Raw genomic sequence first — 8767 nt, 5'->3', positions numbered from 1 at the left:
CCCTTAAATTCAGGATTCTCATAGATCAGAGAGAGTTCTGTCTTGAGCTTTGCCTTGTTCAGCATGGTATATGCATTCACAGTCGCCTCATCAGGAAATGAATGGCAGTACCTTTCAAACATATCTGCTTGCAGTAAGGTAGCACTCACAAGGTGGACAGTGAAAAAGAACCTTGCTTTTTGTGTGATCCAGGATGGTGTTGCAGACCTCTTCACCGTACGTTCACACCAGAGGTGGCGAGAGCGCCTAATCGACCGGAAGTCATTCATTTTCAGAAACTAATTAGAAACTAATTATTGCCGTGACGGGTTTCCCTGTAATATATGACCAAGACCACAGTTATTATTACAAATGTATTTTATTTTGATAACAAACAACTATAATTTTAATTACTTTCTGCCATCGATCAATTTCTTATTTTCACATTTTAAAGAGTTCATGAGGATATACGCTACTTTTGATAGGTCGGCAAAAAGCAAATGGTCGACATGTCTGGATGTTTAAATTGCGGCCCCTTTAAATATAGTTCACAAAACAAAGCATTCTGAACAAACGTTGCCACCTATTTCAACTACGTCAGAGCGTCCACAAGCGTCCTTGAGCGTCGAAGGCAGGGCAGCCAGAGCGAATTTTTTTTCTCTCAAAGCCGTTCTGGGTCTTTTGGCTCCTGTTGCTACTTGCAGCTGCTGTTGAGAGGAGACCCTGAAGGCAAACAGACCAATGTGTTTGTTAGGCTATGTACAGTACTGTAGTCTAAATGATGCATATGTATATACAATTTATCCACGTATAGTACAAAGATTTCAGTTCCATTTAAAATGAGCAGGGATGCATAAAGTCTTTAGTGTTTAAGTTAGCCTTTGAGTCTCACCTAGCCTGGATGTTCAGCACAGTATACAGTTTATAAAGTAAGCTAGATTACACCACTGGCCATATATAATGAGAATAATGTAATTTCAAACACAAATGCGGTCTCCTTTCATGCATACATTTTCAAATGACAAAGCTCTGCTTTGACAACGATCGAATGATATGGTTTAATTTTACCTTATGGCCTGCACGCTGTTTGTGAAGCTGTCGAGGGCACGTTTGATGAAGACAGCATCAATGTCCTTCTTCTGGAGCTTCTGGTACAGAGTATCGATGTGGGGCATGATTTTGTGAAAAAGCCACATAAAAAAAAAGAAATCTTCATGTAGCATCCTCACGTAGCCATATGCCTCTCTCACGGTGGGCTGGTCAAATTAACCAAATGAAGCCGTCCTGATGGCTTCAAAACATTGTATGAGTGTTATCGACTCGGCTGTTGAAGTTCCACTGTGTGGATGAAGTTCTGGGCAGTCTTCGTGCAACAGTCTGGTTAAGAATGCTGGTCCCGTTTGGGTGACCGGGAAAAAAAGTTGCAATCCCGCTCAGGTCGGAAAAGAAAATATTAACTTTTTTGATAAGAGAAGTAGCTTACTGCATGTTCAAATTCAGCAGATGCGCATAGCAATAAACATAATGGGCATTCTTAAAATGCTCACGCACATTTTGCTGCACACCAGCCTTCTCTCCCCTCATCACACTGGCTCCATCGTAAGCTTGCGCGATGAGTTTAACTTTCTCGTCTTCGGCAAAAAGACCGTTCAGTCTCTCCTAAAACACACTGGCAATTGAGATTGATTCCGAGATGGGAAGAAACTAAAAAAAAGCATTCCTGCACTTTATGGTTGCTATCGATGTACCTCAGCACAAGCACCAGCAATGTCTGTGTAGAAAGGTGTGGCAATGTTCACTCTCCCCAAAGCAGACAATCTCAAACAGCTATCAATGTGGGACTCATGTTTCTTTATCTTTTCTGAAAGACGGTGCATGTCTGTTACACCTGTCGCTGTCAAAGCGGTGCTCTCTGCCGTGCCGCCTTCAGGGTGAAAGTGTAGGCAGGGGTAGCAGAAGACTACATTGGCTACGTCGCAGCCTGCTAGCCAGGTTTTTCGTTCATACCAATTTTTGGAAAATCCTCGAGTGTAGGACTTTCCCCCTTTAGTAGAAACCTGTTGAATGATTACATTTGGTCTGGGAGGTCCTAATTGTTTTGTTGACAATTCATCTTGATTCGTTCGCCGACAAAAGAACTTCTTTCAAAGAGACAATCGAGTTGCACTGAAAGCTAGCCATCTTGACAGTAGTACGTGAATCGATTGACCCTGCTACCCGCTCTTTTCTTAGTTACGTTCATGGTTACTTTACGTATGACGAAAGCGCGTAAGTGCAAGCCCTCCCGGAACCCATAGAGATTGTATTGAAAGCTCTGATATTTGAAAAAAATTGTTTTTACATGAGTCTATGAGAGACTTCTGGGGCGATTTTCAACCTGACTGAAATTGCCCCAAAAGGGGCGGGGCCATTTTAAGCACGACTTTAGCCTGATTGGCAGATCAGACGTCTAGATTAGAACACTGATAAGGACTGTTGCCGTGATAGAATTGGTTAGAAAAAAAAATCCTTTTCCCGTTTGGCAGTGCGTCGCCCATATCGCCCTAATGAACACCGCCCCTGCACCTAGGTCAAGGTCATCACAGAATGGTGGCGGTCGATCTCCACGACACACACAGAAAAATAAAACAGAATAATTGAACCCAGAAAAAACAGTGGCTAGTTAGACAGACGAAGGCAATCATCCTGTAATCACGAGCATAAATGGTTTGTGATGCGGCATTTGATAGCATCATAACAATTTAAAACAATCTTAAACCTCTGATTAAAAAATTATGACAAAAAGGAATTAGATGAACTCACGTTTTTTTCTTTGGACACCAGCCTAGATGAATTAGAGCTATATTCCCCGTAGCAATAAAGTTAAACAGTATAAGTGACTTATAACATTGCAGTCAAGTGGGCCGCGCGTTGAAAATACACAGTCAAGCCAGCCGCACATTTTTTTAGGATGTTTTTTTAGGATATCTCATTAGGACACATAATACAGTTTTATGATTTTTTTTTTAAAAACATTACTTTTTTTATTATTATTTTAATGTTTGTAGGCCTATATGTGATTCATTAATTACACAATTTATTCATGTTCATATTAATGTTAATTATCATACGTCATAAATTCTTTTACGTTTTTATTGTTAATTTGAAATATAATATAATATATATATATATATATATATATATATATATATATATATATATATATATATATATATATATATACACACACATTATTGTACTTTATTAACTTTAATGAAATGTAATATTAATGTTAATTATCATACATTTATATTGCATTTTTATTGTTGATTTTAATGTTTTTATATATAAAGTATACATTAATTATTATACATAATGTATTAATGTTTATTTATTTATTTTCTTACATTTTTTATGTTAATGTAAATGGCAAATAAATGGCAAATAAATACAACAGGATTTTGGTGGCTTTTAATCTGTCAATTATAATTGAATTGCATATATATAAGCTATAAACACCTTTATACAATCTATGAAATATACATTCATACCTTAAGTATGAAATATGATAGGCTACTCAAAACACACACACATACACACACACGCATGCACACACAAACATTTTATATATAATGGGAGTTTTGCCATTTTACTTCAACTTCTAGCACTTACATCATGTCCCATATTCAAACATTCATAAAAAGTGTTCCTTCATAGGTTTGCCCATTCTTTCATTTGATTACTGTTCATATTGACTCTGACTATTACTGTATTTATTTTCAAGTCATTTTACTGTATAGTTTTGGAGAAAAGTAAAGGCAAACTCAACCCCATCCATCAAAGTGCATTATAGCACTTACACCATGTCCTATATTCCAACACTCATAAAAAGTGTTCCTTCATAGGTTTGCCCATTCTTTCATTTGATTCCTGTTCAGAGTGACCCTAATTACTGTATTTATTTTCAAGTCATTTTACTGTGTAGTTTTGGAGAAAAGTATAGGCAAACTCAACCCCAAACATTAAAGTGCTTTCTATCACTTAACACCATATCCCATTTTCAAACACTCAGAAAGTGTTCCTTCATAGGTTTGCCCATTCTTTCATTTGATTCCTGTTCAGAGTGACCCTAATTACTGTATTTATTTTCAAGTCATTTTACTGTATAGTTTTGGAGAAAAGTAAAGGCAAACTCAACCCCATCCATCAAAGTGCATTATAGCACTTACACCATGTCCTATATTCCAACACTCATAAAAAGTGTTCCTTCATAGGTTTGCCCATTCTTTCATTTGATTACTGTTCATATTGACTCTGACTATTACTGTAATTAGTTTCAAGTCATTTTACTGTGTAGTTTTGGAGAAAAGTATAGGCAAACTCAACCCCAAACATTAAAGTGCTTTCTATCACTTAACACCATATCCCATTTTCAAACACTCAGAAAGTGTTCCTTCATAGGTTTGCCCATTCTTTCATTTGATTCCTGTTCAGACTGACCCTGGCTATTACTGTAATTATTTTCAGGTAATTTGACTGTATAGTTTTGGAGAAAAGTAAAGGCAAACACCCCAAACACTTTCTAGCATTTACACCATGTCCCATTTTCAAACACTCATAAAAAGTGTTCTTTCATAGGTTTGCTCATTCTTTGTATTGATTCCTGTTCAGAGTGACACTGACTATTACTGTAATTATTTTCAAGTCATTTTACTGTATAGTTTTGGAGAAATGTAGCAGCTCTCTTGAGAGACATATTTTGATAATTAAGATTATTTTAATTATTTAACATTTTATACTTCTATAATTGACTGTCATTCATATGTTTTTGAAGCCTGAAAAGGAAAACATACCCTTATTTTATTATATGACTCAAGCTTATAAAAATTGGTGAATTAGTGAGTTTGTATGGTAATTAATTGTCATATTTATGAAACATCTAAAACAATTATTTGATTGATGCCTGTCATGCAAAACATGAGCTTATTGATGTCATAAAATATCAGTCTGCTTTTTTATGCAGCCACCAAAAGCCTGTTGTATTTATTTGCCATTTATTTGCCAAATATTTGCCATTTACATTAACATAAAAAATGTAAGAAAATAAATAAATAAACATTAATACATTAATTATTATACATAATATATACTTTATATATAAAAACATTAAAATCAACAATAAAAATGCAATATAAATGTATGATAATTAACATTAATATGAACATGAATAAATTGTGTAATTAATGAATCACATAGGCCTACAAACATTAAAATAATAATAAAAATAAGTAATGTTTTTTTAAAAAAATCATAAAACTGTATTATTTGTGTCCTAATGAGATGGAAAATAGCAGAAAATAGTTTCTAAAAAACATTAAAATTAACAATAAAAATGTAAACATTTTTAATGTTAATTGACATTACTATGAACATGAATATATTATGTAATAATAAATGTAACTCATAGGCCTACACACTTTAAAATAATAATAAAACAGTCATGCTTTTAAAAAAAAATTATGAAAATGTATTATTTGTGTCCTAATAAAATGTAAAATAGCGGAAAATAGAGTCTTAAAAACAATGTCGACCGCTTCCGGCACCCATACCGTAAGTACACGAGTAGACGCGCATACTAAAAAAAATGTGCGGCTGGCTTGACCGTGTATTTTCAACGCGCGGCCCACTTGACCGCAGTCTAATAACGGTGCAAGCTCTCTTTCCAGTGTTGCTTCATAGGCAATATCAGAAAAAAAGAAACGATGCTCAACATTACCCATTAAATCTAAAAGAGAAAAAAAAGAGGTTTGTAAACTTACGTTACTGCAAACCTGTAGGCTAGAATCACTACGATATTATGCAAGCAGGTTTCTATGGACTCTTAACTGTGTGTACCATTTACTGGCCACCATATTACACGCAGACGCCAGACCAAGCTACAAACAAACAAAGGGCCGTGTTAGGCGCTTCATGAGTTTATTGTTAAAAATAGGCGTAACCCATCAAAAAGACTCAAGGTCTCCCGTTCGCCCAGCTGATACACCAAGAGGCTCGCTCTTCAACTCACACCGCACTAATGTTTTTTGTCCATGTCTCACGACATATTTAAAGGGACACACCACTTATACCACCTGATCCAACTAATCAGTGCCAGTGAGCAGGTCTTAAAGGCACACTTCCCGTCTCAACCACCCTACCCGCTATATGATAAATATAATGTGGGCTTGCATTAATTCTCTGTGTGTGATTTGAACTTTTTGCAGTGCACTCCTGAATACGGTCCAGCTCACGGGCATCATTCAAGTGATCATTTGGAATAGATGAGGAGCAGGGCAGGACTGGTAATCTGGCCTACCGGACATTTTTCGTGTGGACCGACACACTTTGGGGCCGATCAGGGTGGACTGGCCATCGGGAGAACCGAGCGGGCCGCTGTGTCGGCCGCGATAATCTAAAACGAGCCGCCGCGTTAGCGAACACTTCCGCCCCCCCAACAACTTTTGGGCCAGTTGCTATGTAAAATCCCGGGCCGATTTCTCTTTCCAGTCCAGCCCTGACAAGGAGTACATGGATATTGTTGATGTTAAACAAGGTAAGTTTGCCGTTTGGTTTTCAATAAACATCCCACTGAATGCTAGTTAAACTGGAATTGGTTTGCAACAGGAGGAAAAGTTGTATGAGGAGACAGTTGTCAGCCTGGCTTCACTGAAGAGCTGTTTTAACAGAGTAAAAAATATTACTATCTGTTTTTATTTGCAATGAAGATACTTTTGCAACATGCAGTATAAGTCTTATAAAATTACTGTGTTTCAGATAGTTCAGATAGAAAAGTTGACCCAAATATGTAAATTCTGTCATCATATAGCCTACTCAACCTCATGTCCTTCCAAATCCATATGAATTTCTTTTGCAGAACCCCCAAAAATGTATTTTGTATTCCATATAAGGAAAGTAAATGGTGAGCAAAATAGCTTGTTTTGGTCCCCAACGACTTTATGGAATTTTTTTTGGTCATACAGGTTTGGAAGGACATGAGGTTGAGTAAATAGCTGTGCGTAAGGTCTTAAGTTGGGGTAGAATGTTCAAGGCTTTGTAACTACTAGTTAGTTTGCAACTAAGTCGGTGCTTAATTTGGTTGCTCCACCTGTTCTTAAGGCAAGTCTTAACTAGTAAGTCGTAAACTCTCTGTAAAGTGATGCTTCGTTGCATAATATGACATTTACCTGCATTGATCCAATAAGCAGCCTTCATATTTGTACACAACACAGAAGTATTTAAAAGCCATGAACTTCAATTTGATTTTGTTACGGTTGATGTACAAACCTTGTTTGCTCACGTAACTGTCAGTGCGGACGTCACAAGAGCAGCTCTCTTGAGAGACATATTTTGATAATTAAGATATTATTTTAATTATTTAACATTTTATACTTCTATAATTGACTGTCATTCATATGTTTTTGAAGCCTGAAAAGGAAAACATACCCTTAATTTATTATATGACTCAAGCTTATAAAAATTGGTGAATTAGTGAGTTTGTATGGTAATTAATTGTCATATTTATGAAACATCTAAAACAATTATTTGATTGATGCCTGTCATGCAAAACATGAGCTTATTGATGTCATAAAATATCAGTCTGCTTTTTTATTCCATCAGTTACACCTGCTCGGAGTCTTCTGTAAATATTTAGTTTATACGTAGGGTTACGTTCTACCGAAGTTTAATGGTGCAATGCTGAAATATTTAGTAGTGCGTAAATTGTGACTCCATGCCCATTTACGCCACAACTAGGCTAAGTTTAAACTTTCGTATAGCTGGAGCAACCGGCCCCTGATCTTTATATCAAACTTTTCTTTTTTCTTCTTTTTTGCATTACAAGCTTGCCCAGAGTTTTCTTAAGCCGTTTGGAGTGTGATGCAGCACGTTTCCTTGGCAATGAAGTGGAGGCTGATGTTTGTGCAGCTTTCTGCAATGCACTTGGAGTATGAAGATGTGATTGTTGTATGGTTCTAGGTTGAACATGTTTGCCTCAAGTTCCTTGAATGCAGAACCACCATGGAGATCCAGAACATTTGTGGGGACAGAGATGGGCCTTGTGAGTGTGTGCTGTTGAAGAAATCTCTCCGCTGTCTTGCAGACTTTCAGGACGCTGTCTGACGGTCTTATAAATCCACCTCAGGACTTCATGTCGATCAGTGTGTTCATCTTGGGAAGAGCTCTCGACACTGAGTGCTGATAAACAGGTAGTGCACAGAATCATCTTCATAATTGTTTTAACTGCAAAGCCTTCTATGTACCCCACCACATCCTCTTTGAACATGGACATGCTGGGAAGACATACAGTGATGTTTTTCTCTGTGTCTTCTGTTTCAGGCTGAACGTCACTGCCTGAAATGCCAGCATATCAGAAGGTGCTGCCTCCAGAGTCACTGTGCTATCCGGTGGAGAACTGTTGCCACTAGCTCTGATGGCTTGTCTTGCTTCCATTCTTTTGAAAGCTGAATAATGTGTGATTGTTGTTAAAGATTGTTCAGTTTAAGTCAATTTTTGTATGTACTTGGAAGCTTTTGTTATTGAACAAATAAATATGTATGATTTCCTTGAGTGTGCATATGTCAATAAACTTATTTCTGATTAAGATTTAAAAGATCAGGGGATTGTTGAAATACTTAAATGCTCACAAGCTAGCCTATGTACATATTCCAGAAATGAATGCAAATGGATAATTCCATTAAGTAAAGGTAAATTAATTTGTGTGTACACACACACATACTGCATATGAACTTGTGTGTGTATACTATAGGCTACT

General features: G+C 36.7%; 1 long non-coding RNA gene across 1 annotated transcript; it reads left to right on the top strand.

Annotated features, from left to right (window-relative positions):
- Positions 1-6211: 6211 nt before the first annotated feature.
- Positions 6212-8505, top strand: LOC127643394 (uncharacterized). The gene is made up of 3 exons (XR_007970507.1): positions 6212-6550; positions 7972-8201; positions 8332-8505. It is a non-coding gene; the product is annotated as an uncharacterized LOC127643394 (long non-coding RNA).
- The last annotated feature ends 262 nt before the right edge of the window (positions 8506-8767 follow it).

This window comes from Xyrauchen texanus, chromosome 5 (assembly GCF_025860055.1).
Source record: "Xyrauchen texanus isolate HMW12.3.18 chromosome 5, RBS_HiC_50CHRs, whole genome shotgun sequence".
Taxonomy (NCBI): Eukaryota; Metazoa; Chordata; class Actinopteri; order Cypriniformes; family Catostomidae; genus Xyrauchen; species Xyrauchen texanus.
This window is presented reverse-complemented; position numbering and strand designations above follow the sequence as displayed.